Below are 21,306 nucleotides of genomic sequence, written 5' to 3' on the forward strand. Positions count from 1 at the left end.
AAAGCAATTTTTTTTTCAACTGTTTTTTGAGCAAATTTCCAAGATTGCAATTGGAACTTTTCATTGTTCCTAGTTCCTAGTCCTTTTTGATAAAATACCTCATTCAAGAAAGTTATAATGAGGAATAATTTATCACACAAAAATCGCTTGTTTAAATTTGAGGAAACACCTTACTTGTTACTTGAAAATACGAAAATTTCATAGAGATTGACAGAGATTCCTACAGATACTACCTAACTAATACTTTGTTTTGCTGTTGATATTGCGTGCAATGCGTCCATGCATTATAATTACGGTCTAAAATATTAACTGACGCAAAAATCTAGAATACGTATATCATAATAAACATTGTTCCTGCTGACCCATTTTATAACACCCTTTTATGAAACATAAGATTCTTGCTCATTTTAAATAGGCGTGAACACTAGTTTTCTTGAACCCGAAACTGAGCCATTCATTTCCTCATTAACGCGCAGAAAGCCCTTCCCGCCCCCCATGCTCTTGAAACTTTCACCTGCTGTTTAAACGATTTCCACGCAAAATAATACACCAATGAACAAATCGTGTACGCTGATGTTGTCTGTAAATTAATTATCGCCACAAGCGTATACCTAATTTTACTGAATATGTGGACGAAATCTAAAATTTCGTTTTAAACTTGTAGGATTAAGTTAAGTTTGCATATCAGATGCCTCTGATCATTATAAAACTCTCTATACGATGATACGTAAAAAGTTTTCCCAGCTTGCTCCGAGGACCGAGTACTTTTAGTTTTGCAGGTAGTGTAACAATACTCTATAAGCTCGTAAGCTTTACCAAGCAACTTGCATCAAATCTTCAGTAGAAAATCATATAAGCTTGAAATAAGCCACCAGTGCAAATCAAATCAATTCGTCTGCCGCTTGCCAGACGAAAACAAACCAGATCACACGCCAGTGAATACACCGCAGCGACACTGGGGCGCGCGCGGTGGTGAATTTATCTGAGCGCGCCACAGAGAATTTCAAGAGCAAGAGAGCACGGTTATCTCGCACCCAACTACCCCAACGCCAGCGCACACTTGAAATCGGTCAATACAGCTCCGAAAGAAAGAGCGTTCTGTTTTTTTCTGTGGTGTGTGATATTGTATCCTCTGTGTAGGCATCACACTTGCGCGCTAGTGCATCACTAGGGTGAAATGCCATCACTGGTCACGCGGACCTTCATTCTGATAGTTAGTTTTTGGTGTACAATTCACATTCTGACAGGGAGTAAGTTACCCCATATCACTAGAGTCCTCGTCATGTCGTCATGTAACGTGGTGTCCAAAGGATATGAGAGCTTTCTTTTTTTAATTGATCCAATTGAAGGCGTGGACCTAGTCTGCTGATATCAAGGATAGAAACAACAACGGAAGTGATCGATTCATGATCGTGCGAGTGCGGGAGTTTTTAGGTTCACGCTTGAGACCGCGTTTGAAAATTTATAGGAGCTGAGACATTCACTTTATCACTGTGATACCATCATGTTTACTAGATCGCGGCTGTAGATGCCGGGGATGATCGCGAAGGGCTCAAGCATTTGTATATTAACGTGTTTGTCACGTGTATGTGACTTCGCGTGTATAACTTCGATTTTATAATGACTTAGTGTGTATTTTTGCTTGATCGCGCGCGGACCGTGAATCTGAAGCTTAATTTTTAGTGTATGGTACAGATGGTAGTCCGTTTCCCCATATCACTTGAGTTCCAGGTCATGTCACCATGGAACGTGTTGTTTAGTGAATATGAGCGTCACTATTTGATTGGTTCAACTGAAGGCATTAGTCCAGGCTGGTAAAACTTTCGGACGTGACCGTTTCATGATCGCGCGAGTGGTGAGTTAATGTTTGAGACCGCGTTTGGAAGTTTAAAGATGCCACGGGGTGTTTTCATGTAGGCGTAATCGCGGGCGTAAGTATATGTGGATTATTGCAATTGCATGGTCGCGTTTGTGGCTAGGTTTGTGTTATCGCGAAGGCCACGAGCGTTTGTACCTATATGAGTATAGATAGCGTATAGTAGAGATATACTAATAAAAGGAATCATAACATGCCGAATAAAGAAAAAAAGATGCAAAGAGCTTGACTAGAAGTGTATAAATTGAACAATACTATTTTGGTATACATAAATAATGGAAAATCAAACTAATAGATGTACAAAAGAAACAGACTAATGAAGTAGAATAGAAAAACATATGTAACATGCAATCAAACTCGTCTAAATGAAGCAAATGTTGTATATTTATCATTAACGACAATTGCATGCTGTTAGACTTTCATCATGCTATGCTAGCCGGGAATGGATGACTCGCGTGCGTCGGTAAATTAATTTTACCCTAATTTATCCAACCCGATTTTTCCGAATGAATAGAATTAAATGCTCAGTTTGATCACCAGAAGTATTAGCCACTATTCTATCATATACGTCAGTTCTGCATCCATTCCCTGACCCAACTGTCACAAATACTCAGACGAATATATACATAGATTGACATACGACTAGCACATAACAGTTGTACACTAGTACGAAAAACTACGATTATCACAAAGTTACAACTAATAGTTTTCTACTTATTCTAGTTTATTAAATTAATTTAATTGGTGTATGCACAATAACGAAGTCAACCGATAAATGAGGACACAATGACTGCCTCCGTGAGTCCCGTCCACGAATACCACCAATAGAACAATATTTGCAAACACGGCACACAGCGAAAGTCAATCTATGTCGATCCGCCAGTCGGCCACGACACCGCGCATAGACCAGTGGTTTAGCGTTGGTATGCGCAGGTGCAGAGTATGAAGCAACATATAACAAAAAAGGCACATACGCCCTCTCGGTCTTCTCGATGCACCACTATCGAGGCGTAATGCAATACCCATTTTAAAGCAATCGATGCTTGATGATGTTTGCAATACCGTCAAACCCCTAAACCACGGGGAGGGAATTTTACACTTTCATTCGTGTAATATTACATGTCATTCATTCTATAGCAATATTCGAATAAAAATACATTGAAGTGCATTGATTTCCCATTTGATGAAACTGTAATTTTCAATCCACGTGTAAAATTATAATAATATTCGTTGAAGAAAGCACGACAAGTCGTGTGTTTTTGTGATGGAACTTAATTTTACATTTTTATTCATGCTCCAAATAGTTACATGAAAATAAACTTAAAATTGCGAAATATTTTTTTCTGTGTGCACTCGGGAGGGGGTTCGAAAATCCCTCGTGTATTCTACACCCGGTTTCCCCGTTCTTCTCCAATCTAAAATTTTATTTGTGGTGGAGATTTTTTATTTCATAATATGAATAACAAATTGTTCTCCGAAAACACAATGATGATCATTGTTCCGCGGTCGAATCACTAACGAGATACAGCAGAAAAAAGCTTAAATGTAGTCTAGTCTGCGCTTGTATCACGCAATGCGGTTATCGAAATAATTACTCCGAAAAGACCTTGAGGCTAATTTGCTCTGACTGGGGCAAGATTTTCACGCAAATGAGAAGCAATGTTAATCTTTGGGATTTGATAATTTACGTCTCTTGTTCCTTTTCAGAATTTAGTTGTACCATTAGTGACTGAAATAATTTTCTGCGACGTTTAACTTAACCGGTTTTTGGCGAATTACGATGGTTTGACTGTGGGGTGATGTAAGATGTTGAATTGTTGAAAATATAGAAACTGGAAGTAGGGTAGACGAGCCCTTATTCATCTCATTAGTCAGGATGTTACACTTTTTTCGCTGATAACTGCTTCCAGTGATTAGATTGCTCTTAAATAGGTTTCAAAATCTTTGCATATTTTCTAAGAAGCAGTATTATAAAAAATCTGGCCTGGAACATGTCAAATATTCGCGTTTGAGTGAAGCGAAAAGTCGAGTACAACGCACCGTTATTCGTCCTTCCATTTGAGCTAATGCGTTGAATACAGAGAGCAGATACTACTCACACTAATGTGTTCAAATAAATGGGATAAATAGAGGTGCTAAGATGAATTAGGGCACAGTAACCTTAACTGTACATATTTGGAATGAATTATCAATTACAGAGACGTGCATGCAAATTCGCATATCCTCCCCAGAATGAATCGTTCGAGGAAAGGTTATACCCTTCGTATCACTAGCAATGTACCATAAACCATAAAGAAGAGATTTCCAAAAAGAGAACTCGTTCCTAATTCGGCATCACTGGCATCAATTTGTCCCCCCTATACAACAACTAGAACAGCAATTCGCAGGCTCCAACATGTGTTACCTGCTATGGGATGCACGCTGATAGCAACAACGAAAAAAAACATGAAACGCCGCTTACCTTGAAGGTACACAATTGCTAAACGTCCGCCCTCCACGCCGCCAGATTTGAGCGGTTTCACCGTCGTCTGTAGCACAGAGATTGGTTGAATGCAGACAACCTTCCGATTTGATGGGTCTGCTTTATCGTTTTTTTAATGTAGAATACATTTAAGGTTTCAATATAGGGGTCCCGTTTCAAAATATCGGCTGCGGCGCCGCGTCAGATTTTGAACGTTAATAACTTTTATCATACTTAACAGAATGATTTGATTTTTAGGCCAATTTGTTGCAAATATGTTCCTCTATGCTGTATTAAAATTTGAAGTATGTATAACATGTACTAATAACAAAAAAAATGTGTTTTGAAAAATCTTTCGAAAACGACTCGGAAAAGTGAAAATTTTCAGCCCATCCCGCACAGAGCCGTCGTTATGGTAGACCAACCGAACAATAAAATAATGAAAAGTTTATATATAGGTCCACTACATGTTTGTTCGTATGGTTATTCGCATTGGGTTGCTTGACGAGAGCACTTGGTGGGGGAAAGACGGCATATTCCTTTGGTTAGGCCATTAGAAGCCGGACGGAAAGGAAAGGCTCATGCACGGCACGAGAACGAGCGAGAAAGCGATAGTAGTGCATATTAGCGCGATTATATAAATATCTGTCGGTCGGTTTTTCTCATCATTCGTATTCGTTCAAGCACTAGCAAGCAGCCAGTCCACCGAAGAAAAGCAGTTGGCGATGACGACGGCGGAAAAAGTGCCCCAGCTACTGGTGACTCATCGGCACTGTCGCCCTGCAAGAATTTCGCCCCAACTAAAGGGCAACAGAGTAGGCTATCGTTCCAGCGTCTGGGTCGTGAGATTGTGCAGGACTGCAAAGTCGAGCTACGCTTACAAAGCTCAGTCGTAATGATGCCCCGAGAAGCCAACGATGCCTACTTGGTCGGTTTGTTCGAGAATGCAAAATAGTGCTTTCTAGCTCACCGTGTCCGCGGGGAGTGCGTCTGAATTATGCTCCCGCAATAAAACAATAAACGGTTCTTTACAGGACCAATTAATTGTGTTCTAATAAGAGTTAAACTGAAATTTACATTTTATGGTGTATAACAAATAATTTTCAGAAAGCAATATAAGAAATACGATGTGTGGAAAGAAAGAAAGAGAATTTAAATTATCCTCTCTCGCTCGTTTTCGTGCACTGCTTTTCCATTCCTTTCTGCTGCTACTACCATCATAACTAAAACGAATGTGCGTGTTCCCCCACCATCTCATGACCAGTGTTGCCACAATTGCATGTCGCTATAACAATTTGAATTATTTTATTGATCCTCTCTAGTATTTATAAAATATAGAACGTGCAAAGTACACTAGTCGCATGCTTTTATTCGAACTTTTTGGCAGCCTCCGTTGATTAACTGCATAAATCGATTTGTTTGTGCAGCTCCTTGCTAGTAGCAAACTAAATAGCCTTTATCAGCGCTAACAAATAACACGAAAGATTTTAAATTTGTGAAAATCTTCTCCTTCCTTCTTTTCAAATCTGCAACATTCTTTGAAAATATTGTTGGAATGTTGTTATTGAAAAACTGAACATGCAAGTTTGCTAGCACTGGCCACTAGATTGAAGGCGATGGAAAGACAGAATATTCGTTTTGGTTATGCTAGTATTGGTAGCCGAACGGAAAGGAAAAGCACAGGAATGGCACGAAAACGAGCGGGAGAGCGATAGTAGTGCTTTCTCGTGTTTTCATATATGAATATTGGTCGGTCGGTTTTTCTCATCATTCGTATTCGTTCAAGCACTAGCAAGCAGCCAGTCCACCGGAGGAAAGCAATTGGCGATGATGACGGTCCGCAAAAGTGCCCCAGCTACTGGTGGCCCATCGCAACCAACTACCGATCAGGAACTGTCGCCATGCTAGTATTTCGCCCCAACTAAAGGGCAACGGAGCAACTAATCCGCTGGCTAACATTCCAGCGTCTGGTTCGTAAGGTTGTGTATTACTTCAAAGTCGAGCTACGCTTACAAAACTCAGCCGTAATGAAGCCAGTGATGCCTACTTGGTCGGTTTGTGGGAGTGGGCGTAAATTACAATAAAAGCAACGGTTCTTTTCAGGACCAATCAATTGTGTTCTAGTGAGAGTTAAACTGAAACTTTCATTTTAAGGTGCGTAGCAAATTTTCAACAAGCAACATAATACGTTGGGTGGAAAGAAGTAGCTTGCACACGGAACAAAAATTTAAATTATCCTCTCGCTCGTTTCGTGCACTGCTTTTCCATTCCTTTCTACTGTTATTATCAGTATTACCAAAACGAATGTGTTGTTGCATGTGTTTAAGAGAAACGTTGAAGTCGCATGCTTCTATTCAAGCTTTTTGGCAGCCCCCGTGAACTAACTGCATTAAATGATATTTTTGTGCAGCTCCGTGCTAGTAGCAAACAAAATAGCCCTACCAGTGTCTGATTCGTGAGATTGTGCAGGATTTCAAAGTCGAGCTAAGCTTATAAAGTTCAGCCGTAATGGTACCCGAAGAAGCCAGTCTTGTCGTTTTGTTCGAGGCTACAAAACAGTTCGCCAGGCACGTAACTATCATGCCAAAAATATCCAATGATCCAGCGCATCACCATCAACACCAACGCCGATACCAAAGGTTCTTTTCAGAACCACCATTATTACCATAGAGAATTATTTGAAAATTTCCCATTCAAACGTGATTCTGTTGAATATTATTAGATTTAAATTAACGTCTCGAATTGAAATCACGACGCTCCAGTTATGTGACAGACATTACCCACCCATCTTTTTTTATTGTGACCACGACTAACACCCCATTTCAATATTTCTGAAGGAACAGAAGGTCGAGTTTGGAAAGTTTGTAACTTTCATTGTACTTAACCAAATTACACAATGTTCACGCTAATGATTCAGAAATATGATCAGGAATCTTCTGTTAGATTTGTAAGTATGTATAATTTACATGAATAAAGAAAAATTGATTTTCAGGAATCAATTATTATCTGTTCTTCCATTGGCCAGTACTACGCGACTTCCTCATGCTAACAATTAATTTCATCGTTAGCCATCTCCCTCACCAAGGCCAACAACGCCAACAAAACCGGTCCTTTTCAGGACCACCATCATTTTTGTAAAGAATAATTTGAAATATTCCTCGCCCAAATCAGCTTTTGTCCAAAAATCCTAATGAGTATCAACATATTTGAAGAACGTGTTCCTTATGTATTCTACATCTCTCCGGTTATGTCGCAGACATTACCCACCCATCTTTTTTCTTTTTATTTTGTCGCTACGTACCAATTCAAACTATCCGCGAATTGATTCGCACAGCATCACCGCAGTACTTCTCGCCGCCGGTCTACGAATTGATTCGATCGGCGAACTTCCAAGGTAAGCTAGGTACTTTGATTACACCACGAACAAAAAAATGCAACCAATTATCATTAAAAGCCGTTGGTCAATTGAAACACCTCCTCGTGATTGGATTCTCACTGAGCTGACCAGCACTTGTTTGACCGAGAGGGGATGGGCAATTTCTCTTCAAGATTATTATAACCCACACACCGCACCCAACAATACGTATTTTCCTATGCTCACGATTTTTCCTTCACTGGATCACTTATTCACGATTTGCTGCTGCACCATGCTGCAGAGAAATGACAAACCATACATATGCTTTCCCCCTAAGAGATGTAACGGGGACAAACCCCAATTTTCCTTCCGCTGCTACCACGAAAACGAACTACTTGGCCTTACCAGCTGAAAATTGCCACACTGTGAATCGATTTTTCCCAGTAAACCACTTTGTGATGCTGTTCAATTTGGCCTGCTTACGGTTGCTTCTTATTTTTTCACGAAAACTAGAACTATTTCACACACGGTTGCAATGAACCCTATCGAACCGACGGCCTCAATCGAAAGATGACTAATCTTTGATCAGTCAATTAAAAGAATCGGCTCTATGGTTCTACACACAAAACTATGAAAAATTCTATATATTCAGCAGATTAGTGGGAACAGCGACCGACGTTCCGCCGCGTTTCAGTGACCGTTCAGTGAAACGCACGCAAAACCAATGAGCAGAGAGAGCAACGTGCAGTTACTACGAGCCGCACATCACCGTCCTAGTCACGCCAAGCCCCGTGTGCTGTGCTGTAACTCTGGTAGAAGACGGAACCTATAGCTAGCAGCTGGAAAACTGAGCACATTCTCCGTCTTCAACTCTCGTCGAGCTCTCCGAACCACGCATCGTGCAATGTTTTTCATACTTTTGGTTTCCATGCAGTTCTGACAGCTACACAAAACAGTACCACAGCGAGCGTACTGTTTTGATCCCACATTCTAGCTTTTTGCGTGAAACATCCCACGCTCGTCACTCTTTCGTTCTCTTCGCCAGCATAGAACACTATACTGGGACTGGGTCGCATTTGTTTGCCTTGGCATTCGAATAAAAACAGAGAGAAAGGGCACGAGCTCGCGAGCAAGAATCCCCTGGCAACGTGACAGCTCGTGCGCTGTAATTGAATGACATCTGTTCATTAGATTGTCAAAAAGTACACAGCCGGTATCACCATTATCTGCGCTAGGATAGTGTATGGTGAGCATGCGCGCTTTTCAAATGAGCGGTTTGTTTCAATAGTAATATTTCAAATATTTAGTCTTCGTACGCTATTTACTACAGTTCCATGGTTTATTGAATTGAAAAAGGATTTTTATTAACATTTTTGATAGGTTTTATAGTCTTCTGGATAGTACAATTCCCTTTCTCTGCTGTTCACTACTCGGCCGTTTCAATATTTACTACTCAACTCTGCATAACATTCTAGTAAAAACCGTTGGCTTTCGATATGTATTGGAAAATTAGCACAAAACGTCGTAATAACCGAAAGAAAAAGTAAACGCGACCGAATCCTTGACCTAATCTAGATTTTCTTCAGAATGGGATTTAATTAGATTCATTCATTGCATTCGATCACAACTGGTACAAAACTGCACAACTTCACTATTTATTCACACAGAATGTATGAAATACTATAAAGCACACATTTTGCTGTACAACAGAGATCAAAAAGTGTCATCACTACTATGAAATCTACGTTCGAAAGCTAATATAAAGCATTAGCATCCGTTCATATTTTGCTTCCGCAGATGTCTCTGTCGACGAGGCTTCTGTTGAACATAAAAGCTTTGCTGTTTGGTGTTTCCACTAGATGACAGTCGTTTTCAAGAGATGCTTTTATCCATCGAGTGATCGGTGCTTTTTCACATTTTACTCTCGAATACAAGCTATCAGATGAGTAATCGGTGTGTATTAGGATAAAGTTTGAACGTTGAATGCTTTCGACAGCTCGAGAGTATTGATGTTTCAGCTACCTGCCGCTGTGCAACAGAACAATGCGATATTCACATTATGCCATGCTATTTGGTTGTACTTTACATTTCCTTAATTTTGAAATGCACTTTTTAGTTATTTTTACGAGCAATATACAAGCGAGCCACAACATAGCTCCTACGCCACACACACCCCTCTCCCTGCCCAACTATGTATCTGACATGAGTAAATGTAAAAATACGTTTTTCAATACACTAACCTTGCCGGTGTACCATGAAACTGTTACTTGAGAAAGCTAGAACATTTTCCTATACAATCAACCCGAGTTTTTGACGGAATTCCATGTGTAGCTCTTATTTTGTGCGAAAATATCACCCCTGTTCCCTTGAGGTTTCTTTTCGAAGCACTCTTATTTTTCTTCTCATTTTCAGTGCACACCCGCGAAACTTTAATCGTTTACTAACAAAATTTCAAATTTTCTACCAATGTGTAGATGACCGAAGGAAAATGTCCGAAAACTCCTATTTGTGCGTTTGAATCTTCACTTCGAATTCCATTTTTGCCTTTCTCAATAGAAAGGTATTGCAATTGCTCTGAAAACCGACTTTTTAACGGAGGCCCGAGTGACATATACCATTCGATTCAGTTCGTCGAATTGGGCAAATGTCTGTGTGAATGTATGTGTGTCTGTGTGTGTACGCGAACACAATCTCACTCACTTTTCTCAGAGATGGCTGAATCGAACCAAACTTAGTCCCAAATGAAAGGTGCAACGTTCCCATAGGCTGCTATTGAATTTCTAATGGATTCGACTTCCGGTTCCGGAATTACAGGGTGATAAGTACGATCACGTAGAAAATGTCGATTTTAATAAATTCTGCAATGAATGTATAATGGTGAAAATTTTTCCAAAATGTGACCACAACTGCTTCGATTTGTAGTACTAGGTCACTAACAGTCATTCAAAGTCTTTTTGGTCACATTGGCCACCATCATCGGTTCCGGAAGCCCCGGCGGAAGTATCCAAATTCAGAATAACAGTCGCATCGTTTTCTGACCGAATCGACCAAAACTAGTCTCAAATGAAAGATGTTGTGTCCCCGTAAATGGCTAGTAAATTTTATCCCGAACCGACTTCCGGTTCCGGAGTTACGGGTTGTGGCGTGCGATCATATAGCAAATTGTGAATCAAACCGATACTCCGATGAAAGCAAAAAAAGGTAAAAATTTCGCTAAAATGTCTCTCAAGTAACTCAAATTTGCAGTTCTAGGTCACCGACGGCCAACCAAACTTTCGTTGACTACATTGACCAACATAGACGGTTCCGGAAGTGCCCGGGAAAAGTGGCCATCTTTCAAAACTAGCAAATTCATATGAGTTTCTCGGAAATGGTTGGGCCGATTTTCACAAACTTAGTCCCAAATGATAGCTATATTATCCCCACAGATGTTTATAAAATTTCGCACGGATCGCTTATATGGGTCCGGAAATATAGACTGAACCGTCCGGCCACATATGAAATTCCCATATAAGCCTGAACTCAAATTTTTTTTCAATGGGGGGATCCCATGAAATTTCAGAAATCGAATTCGTATTTTTGATGCCAAACATCTTTAAAAGGCATGAAACGTCGACATTTTATGTTATCACGAAAAAATTTTTTTTATGAAGATCGACTTTTTGGGACTTTTTTCAGTTTAATATTACCGTGGCTGTTTTTTCTTGTACAAAATTTTAGAACTCAAATAATGATTTCTTTTCTTGCATATAGTTGTCATGTCGTGTATAATGTATATGATCAAGGCTCCGAAAATGGCAACCACAGCCGAAATTATTTTTTATCAAATTTTGCGTCAAACTGTTTGTTTTCCGTATGTATATAACCTCTAATATTAAAAAATATTAATGGTGATCGCAGAAAAAATTTCATGTCTGTCATTTATGAAAGTTTGTTGATGCTACTTGCATGACCTGAAAGTGACTAAAAGACCGTAATGAGATAAAAAGGTAAACAAAATCCATATTTTCAACTTTTTACTTGCAACCACATTTTTCTATCGTAGTCTAATTTGAATTTGATGATATTGCTTGAAAATTTTTGATGAATATGGATTATTGCTTATTTTCAGTTGTGAAGTTGGAAACCAAATAACTTGTAACGTGACAAATCAAAAATTCAAAAAAGTTTTGTGGACCACATTAACAGCATGCATACAATGTCTAACCTGCATTTTTTCTTACTCCTTTGAGTCTACTTTTTGAAACTGTATTGTGAAAACTTTAAAGTTTTATTAATTTTTAGAAAACACTGTTTATCTTATGTAACGTGACAGATTTTTTCTGCTGTAATCTGTAAAGCAATTCTATCAAGTTTGATTCAATTGCGTCAATATTGGTGACCATCTTTGATTCTGATGAAACCTTTTACGTTTCATATATATGGGAGACTAAGTATTTTTCAATATTAAACAAGCAATTTTTATTCAAGAGTAATATTTAAAAAGGGCGTATGAGATCTTGAATGCACTACTTTCAATATATATTTTTCGAAAATCGCCATTTGTGCAGCAAAACTAGCGATAGCGAGTTCTAGGGAATTAATTGTTCTGTGTGAATATTTTTTGGTGAAATTTTTCAAAAAAAACGCTTTTAATCCACCTAACAGTGTGATGAGACATTTCTTATAACTCTTATCACTCTCTTCGGATATTATATCGTTTGAGAACATTTAGAACTTGATGCTTCGCGATGTTTTTGATAACACATACTACATGGGATTGTGGCAGGACATAGAGAATCGCTCAAATCAGCATAGGACAACATCAGCGCTATAAATCTCAAACCAAATCAATGGGAAAGCGAAAAAATGGCCCTTAAAATAGACATACAAACGAATTATTGCTAATGCTCTGTTAATAAAATATCTAAATTCCTCAATCAATGCATTCTGGTGGGAAAACTGAATTTTCCTAAAGGGAATTTTTGACCTATACATGTATATTGTACTGAGGCAAAAAAACGAATTTTTTTTTGAATAGAAATGAAGTTTATACTTTACTCAAATTTCCAACGCGACTGAGACATAAAAATCAACGCTTTTTCTGGAAAAAAGCGATACTAGCAGTGACACCATTCAAAGAAAATCAACAGTGAATATTTCCAGACTTGGTTTTATTTCCTATTTAAGAACTATTGTGTTTTTTACATCCTAGATTGCATGATTCAGTGATCGAAACCCAAAACTTCATGAAGTATTTGAAATTATTAAATTAAAATGTGTTTGCTATTGAAATTGACAAAATGATAGTATCGCCCCTTTGACGATTGTTTACTTTTTCGGTCCCACCTATCAGCATTGAAGTATCGCCCTTACGTTTTTTTACAAACCCATTTTTACAATTGGTGGGGGTTTGGTGAAAATCGATCTTACTGTCCAAACGGCATAATTCCGAAACCGTAATTTTTGAAGTTTTAAAATTATGCAGAATTAATTTTTCAGAAAATAGTAACAGAGTTCGTGTTTTAACGAATTTGTTGAGACTTTATTGTAGTCATGAATATTAACCTGAGAAAATTCACCATAAATACTTTTTGGACGATATACCGCCAAAATTATTTTATCAAATGATGCGCTGTTTAACGTTTGTAAAACTCATCGAAGATACTAAACCTCTAAAATTGGCGGTTTCGAAATGATGTTATCTTGACCTTAAATTACTGTTTTTGAACATTTGACCTATACATATAATTGGTCATACAACAAAAATCAAATTCTCATCAAATTCGATCAGGACCTGCTTGAGTCGAATGGAAATCGTCATTTCTCATAAATTTCTCTCTACATTCGGAAAGTGTTATCCTCGATCTTAATCATATTACGTTTCCGTCTCAACTCGACGCATTCCCAAAATAAAAACCTGTTTTAATCTACCTAGTGGTGCAATTGTGCTTTTCTGATTTGTCCAGACTACGATTCCATGGCTGGTTATGTTCAATACAATGGTGGAAATGAATAATACATGTTCAGTACGATTTGTACATACGTACAATGGATCGACAGCCACGATCTTGAGATACTATGTGATACTGAAACATCGCTTGATCGCCGCTGGTTTCAAGCGATGTTTCAGTATCACATAGTAAGATCCGGGAGGTCCGGGTCCTGCCGAAAATTTTCAACTTGTTACGAAATTTTAAACTAGTTTCAATTTTAAAGTAGCAACCATTCACTGCATACTCCCTCCGGGCCGGTATCATTGACGATTTTTAGAGTGATTGCATAACCTTTCTATATGAGAAAGGCAAAAATGTACCAAAGTCCAAAAAAATCAATTTTTGTCAAACATTATTTTTTTCGAGTTTACATCAAATCTCGATGGTTCATGCATTATAAAGTCATTTGGCATCAAAAATAAAAATTTGATTTTGAAAAATTTTCATTTCAGATTATATGTGAATTTGCTGTGGGATTGCACTCTTCAACTCGTAACTCCGGAACCGGAAGTCCAATCAATAAAAAAATCAATTGCAGCCGATGGGAAGGTTGTACCTTTCATTTTAGACTAACTTTGTGCAAATCGATCCAGCCATCTCTGATTAACAGAGGTCACATTATTTTCCACATACACATATACACACACATACATACACACAGACATTTTCCGATCTGAGTCGATTGGCATATGACACTCGGCCCTCTCGGTCGGGATTAGATTGACGAATTTTAGAGTGAATGAGAAAGGCAAAAACATTTTTAGCAAATGTTGAAAGTTATGCATTTTTTGGTGCGCAGTTCTATGTTTCATAGACATTAAATCAATTTTAACTTCGCTTCCTATTAAATAAAGACCCTTATTACAGTACATCTCTACAAAAACGAGCTCAATTTGAAAAGAAATCTGAGGATTATGATTGATTACAGAACTCTGGAATTTTCTATTGGAATGTTTTCAGGCAGGATTTTGATATTGATGCAATTAGACAACTGTGAAATCAAGACCAATAGATCAGTTACATATCAGGACCCCATTCCGACAATTTATCCAAAGTTCTCATGATGTTTACAACAACAAGATATCAATGTACGGATCAGATAATTGTTATTGTAATATTGAATTAAATCAGTCAGCATCAATAAATTTTCAACTTCAATCCAATATTTTTTATTGGGTGTGGTGGGGGGTGGGTTGTATGGTGTTAAACCCCAAAACCTTCTCTTGACTACGCCGTTGCTTGGAGTTATTTAATTAGCTCTTCATTTTTCGATATGTTTCAGATCGATCCGATGGTTATAAGTTAGAAAAATTGCTGTCAGAAGGTTCGCACAAATGAACATTTTTGCACTGATAAGTTATCAAGTTCCTTCCAGACAACTTGAAAGTGTTCGGTGATTATTTCTAGCGGTTGTAGATAGAAAAATGAAATACAAAATTCGTTTTATCGAAATAATGTTTGGCTTATTTCAATTGATTATTACTATATTGAACAATAAATTGGCGACAAAGAGTAATCCACAAACAACAAGCCATAACTTTTAAAGTATTCAAAATAGATATTTGAAGTCTTCAGTAAAGTTATTCGCAAAAGTAAGAGCTACAAATTTGCTGAAGGCATCATTTCGATATAATCACTTCCAAGAAAATTTGTGAAAATATCTCACTCATAGGGGGATTAATCAGCAAAAGCACAATACCAAAAGAAAGGGCATATTTCCTCCATTAAATTCTCCGAAGATACTATTGACCTAAAATAAGCCGTTTTGGCGTTAATAATAGATTACATGTTTTTGGCCATATTTCTGGCAATGGGAAATGATAAAAATCCGTCGTCCGCATTTAATGTTAAATATCTCTTTTGATAATAGTCCGATTTCAACAATCTATAGCTTGTTCGAAAGGTATTCGTTAAAGCTGTTTAAAAACATATAAATTGTTAATCTATAATGTCAATTTCGGCAGACAATTCAAAAAAACTGCAAAAAACGCCATTTTTACGCATTCAAACATTCATATCTTGGAAATTAAACATCAGAATCAAAAACAAATTAATAGCGTTCATACTGTTTTGTAGTTCTTTCATTTAAAATTGGTTTTGATAAGATCGGTTCAGCCATTGCTGAGAAACACGAATGAGAATTTGTCCGTTACATACACACACACAGACACACACACACACACACACACACAGACATTGTCCCAAATCGTCGAGCTGAGTCGATTGGTATATAAGACTCGGCCCTCCGGGCCTCGGAAAAAATCTTGAAAGTTTGAGCGAATTCTATACATTTCTTTTATAAGAAATGTAAAAAAGCAATAAAGGGTTAAAAATACAAATATATTGTTAAAAAACAAAAAAAAATGAAAATACAATTACAGAAAAACAATGTTTTTTTGTTAACGAAAGCTTGTAAACTGATGAAACTATAATTGCACTATTAGGAAGTTATTAGTAAGAAAACATTTTTAACTTCAAGTATTCTTCTAAATTTCTTAGCATTTGCCAGTCATAAATATAATTTTCTTATACAATATTAATACTAAATATAATTTCGAAGCAAAATGCTTTTATGAATTTTTTTTCGAAATTTTTTGATTTTTTTTCAACAAAAATGTCTAGTAGTGCAAATACGCCCTTTTAATAAATTACTCACAAATACCAAACGCAAAAAAACATAACGCGTTTAAAATTTAATTGCAAATAAAAAAAAACTTTAAAATACAATTGCATCGTAGAGAAAATAACAATAAAAAGTTGTAATAATTCTTTTAATTTTGAATTTTCATTTAATTTTTATTTTATTTAAATAATTTAGTTATAGAATGTATTTCAAAATGGGTTTTCAATTTAAAATGCTTACGAAAAATTATCCTTCAAAATGCAGATGTTTTCAAGTTATTTTGGATTTTCTTTCGACATAATATGTTACTTCGTGAAATTACGACCTTCTCAAAAGTTTTTTACGTTTGTTCATCAAAACCAATATGTTTTTCAAAATAAACATGAATTCTCAGTTCCTAGATGCTTCAATGAAAATGCAGAACTGTAGCGTGACAGATTCTGGTTGTAACGTGACAGATCATTGAGGATACTCCATAAAATCCAAAAAAAAAATTTTTCTTCAGGAAAACTATATTTCAAACTCTTCTTTGCTTTCTAAGCCTCAACTAAAAATTGTTTTCATGCAAATTTGGGGGCCAACGGAACAGACTTTTTCTATTTAGTCGGACAACCTCCAAACTAACTGCGAAAATTGTGTAACGCGACAGACGTATCAAAATGACAATAAAGTGAAAACGGTTCATGATAGAACAAAAACTTTCTGTAGAAAAAATGTGCGGTTTAGTGACCTTAATAATGTGCAGTTGTGATAGAATATGGTTTTATTGTTTTTGTTGACTTATCTTATTAAATATGCGTAAAAATGTAACGTGACAGACAGAAGCCTTGACCATAAATAATATATACATTTGAAAGCTTTTAATGAATATAAACAACGAAAAAATTCTCGTGTTCATGATTGAGAAAGGCTCAATTGCACCACTAGGTGGATTAAAACAGGTTTTTCTCAATGTAAACAAGCGCGTCGGTGCCTAGCAACAAGCGTGCGTTCCTGGCTTCCACATATCTTCATCTTAAACTAATGAACAAAATGTACCTACGATTGTGTTGAAAATTGACAGTATACAAGTTGTTTAGTACATAATTAATCTTCCTGAAGTTGCGTTTATGTGTACATTAAGGCGACCGTCTACAGATGGTGAAATTTCTGAACGTTGTGTATTATGTTCATCATGCTATTTCCGGATGGTTAATTTGTCTTAAGGGGGGGGGGGGGGGGGGTGGGGGGTAAGGGTTTCACCGTAAAAAAATCAGTTTTTTCGTCAATTTTTTTAGAAAGATGGGTGAAGGGAATTGATCGAAACTTTTGTACATTATACTACATCATTTAAATAACATTCTGTAACTTTTTCATGCAAAAATATCTACAAGCGACTTTGTGATGAAGCTTTTTGTGGAACGTCACTGGAAAAACACGATTTGCGGTGTTAACTGCCATTCCAAAAATAAATTGACCGATTTATTTTAAACTTTGCATACATATTCTACGTAAAAAATCCTAACCCCTACGTTGAGTTTTTGAGATTATTTTTCAATTAAGGGGTTTTTACTAATAAAATGGTGGAATCGTTTACAAGAAAAATTTCGTCATTTGATGAGTAAAAAGTCCCCTTAATTGAAAAATTATCCCAAAAACTCAACGTAGGGGTTAGAATTTTTTTTACGTAGAATGTGTATGCAAAGTTTAAAATAAATCGGTCAATTTATTTTTGGAATGGCAGTTAACACCGCAAATCGTGTTTTTCCAGAGACGTTCCACAAAAAGCTTCATCACCAAGTCGCTTGTAGATATTTTTGCATGAAAAAGTTACAGAATGTTATTTAAATGATGTAGTATAATGTACAAAAGTTTCGATCAATTCGCTTCACCCATCTTTCTAAAAAAATTGACGAAAAAACTGATTTTGTTTTACGCTGGAACCCTTACCTTTAGCAACTGAACACAATTCTTTTTCTCTCATGACGAAAAATGTTTGTGAACTATTGTACTAGGCTACATTACATGTCCATTACGGATGGATCGATACAAATAATATTTACCTGCGAGAATATCTCCTACTCCGGTCAATAATTTGCTAGTTAGACTGATTTGCAATCAGTGTAAGTCTGTGGAGTTTGTGCTCCAAGGAAATTATATACCGTAAAATGGGGGAACATTGATCACTTTTTCAAAAGTTTTTCGAATAACTATCTTCAATTCAAGTACATGTAGCCTTTTGTATTTTTAAAACATGTACCAGCACCCATGGATTGAAAATGTTCAAATTGTTGGTTTTATTATTTCGCTTTACTATAAAAAAATTAAATTGTCGTAAATTTTTATTCGTTGTTTTTGGTATAACTTTGATCAGCAAACTATGCGTATTGAAATGAGAGATGTAAATTGCATATCCGTAGGCAATTTCATGGCCCGATATTGCGTCGTCTCGTAAGAAAACAAAATTGCTTAGAAGGATACAGCCAACTTTTGTCTAACTTTTTCAGGAAAATATTCGAAATAAAATAGTTACCAACAAAGTCTCGAATTTTAAAATGAATTATTGGACAAAAATATTTACGGTTTCTAAAAAAGTGATCAGTTCAGTTGAAATTGATTGATTTCATTAATATACAAGGAATTGATTGAACAGATTTGAACGATGCATGAGAGTTGTATCATTTTCAAATTGAAATTATCATAAAAGGTACATTAAATGACGAAATAATCGTTAGCGATACATGCTGAACATCGTTAGAATATGGTTTATATTTTGTTTCGTTGGTTTTGTTAGAGGGAATCATCTTATCGTACGTTTCTCAAAAACGTCTTATTTGATCAAACTTACCTCGGTGATCAAAGATACCCCGTTTTACGGTACTGGACATCCAGTGCATGAGCTACGGATGTAAACAAGCAACCATATCGTCCCGCGTTTTGAGACCTATGTTAAAGGACCTAATCGATATGAAGAACAAAGGAGAATACAAAATAATTAAAATGATTATTTATATTGCGGAAATGCTTGAGTTTCGGCGCATTTTTTCTCATAGCGGAACCCGATCAGAAGAGAATAACAGATTTATAACAACTGGAGTTATATATTTCAAAAATATTTTGAAACCGAACCTATATCCGGCTGGTTAGTTGTTAAAATAACAAAAAATAAAACAAAAAACTGGCTAATGATAACAAATTGTAACAAAATTTGATATGATTTTATTAAAGTTGAAACAAAATGAGATATAATCTTTTTTCCAAACCTTAATTGCAACCTCTGTGAGAGATTAGACAAAAACTGTATTAGATATAATCATCTAATGACAGTGATCTAGTAATAAACGCTCAATTCACAAGTTGGTCGTTTCATAACAGATTGTGTTATAATATTGATAGTATAGAAAACTGTCCGCAATCCACTTTATATTCCGTTTTCTGAATATAACCCCAGTTGTTATAAATATCAACAATAGTTATAATTGTGTTATTTTTTGCTACGCTCTTCTGATCGGGAACTCGTTTTGTCCATGCCTTTTAATTTCAGTTTGTAGTTTAACAATTTTTTTCGGTTATTGGTTTCTTAGTACACGTATATTTTTTCTAGTTCTAACAAAGCAGGTGTTTATATCTTGTGAGATTTCAGGAAATTGTTTCTGAACTATTGTCCTTGCTCTAACCATTTAAGGTTGTTTGAAGAATGTGTTATCTGTTCCGTTGTGAAGGGCATTAAAAAATTATCCAGTTGTCGCGATTGAAGCAACTACTGGTCAGATAGCTCCATCAGTCCACCATGTGAAAGGTCTGGTATATAGTTTTCCTTCTCTGCTTCTTTGTTTCGGTACGAGTATTGTGCTATATGAGGATGATTTGGCTTAACCGTTGTATGTCCGACGCGGTACACAGTGGCAGGTCTTCAAACAAAAGACGGACAAAACCTCAAATGTTACCTAATTTGGCTGAAAATCACAATTTAAGCTAATTTGGAGGTGCTGAGCTTATTTTTGAAGTCAAAAGTCGTAAAATATTAAATGCATTTTTCCATACAGTGTCATTGAACCTTTCTTATAATTATGATCCCGTTTTCATGATAGATTTTCCGTTAGTGTTCACCTATGTCAGCAATATCATAAAAAATGAACAACACTGCTTTAAATCCATTGTATAACGTGTTGGTTTACTGTAGATTGTCTATTTTACACAAAATACCATGCGCCTCCATATCAGCAACAAAGCTTAAAAATCTCCTTAAAAAATTTTGCGCACCTAGGCGCAGAACGAGACCATGATATTCGAAAAGTAGAGGTTATTTCCCATAGAATGAATACTATGTGACCGTTCCGAAATGATTCCGAAATTTGTACAGAACACTTTAGTGAAAAAATTATTTTTGATCTGACCCCCTCAAACATATTTAAACTAAAAAGTCATAGTTCCAAGTAAATTTACCAAATGTATTTTATTCACTAACCAAGTTCTTTCGTTCGTCTACACAATGAAACTAGTTGTGCTAAAATCGGACCAAAGTCAAAAGAGCAACATGCATTTGAAGTGAACAGAGCAATGGTGGTTTCGGAAATGAAAATCACTAAAAAGTCCGCACTTTGCTACGTTTAAACTCATGTTAAAAATCGTGTTCTTATCCAATGATCATAAAATTTTGAATATACATCATTCAATACATGAGAAAATCAGGAAAAATATAAAATAGTAATATTTCAAAAATAAATTTTCGAGGTTTTGGCCAGCCTCCAGCCACTGTGCGGTACCCGGGTACCTTTTTAAGTTTCAATTAATTAAATTCCTATATTTTATCCATAGCTGGAAAATGAAACTTTGTGACATCTTAGAACTTCACTAAGTCAAGCTTTTGGGTTAATAATATTGTTGATATAGTAAGGGTGGGAGTGAGGAGGGGCTCCTGATTTTTTTTTACTACGTAACAGGCCGACGTGGGTACCCGGGTACCCACAAAACTAAAATGCCCGTAACTAAGGTAATATCCCACCGATTTCGATACTTTTGGCCGTTTTGGATTCA

The 21,306-nt window shown here is 36.5% G+C and overlaps 1 protein-coding gene across 1 annotated transcript in view; it reads right to left on the minus strand.

Annotated features, from left to right (window-relative positions):
• The window catches only part of LOC131692867 (gamma-1-syntrophin), a 179,140-nt gene extending 174,674 nt beyond the window's left edge, over window positions 1-4,466 (minus strand). The window contains exon 1 of the mRNA XM_058980205.1: window positions 4,338-4,466. The gene's annotated coding sequence lies outside the window, so the exon portion shown is untranslated. The remainder of the gene's footprint in view (window positions 1-4,337) is intronic.
• Between the last annotated feature and the right edge of the window lie 16,840 nt (window positions 4,467-21,306).

This window comes from Topomyia yanbarensis, chromosome 3 (assembly GCF_030247195.1).
Source record: "Topomyia yanbarensis strain Yona2022 chromosome 3, ASM3024719v1, whole genome shotgun sequence".
NCBI classification, from domain to species: Eukaryota; Metazoa; Arthropoda; class Insecta; order Diptera; family Culicidae; genus Topomyia; species Topomyia yanbarensis.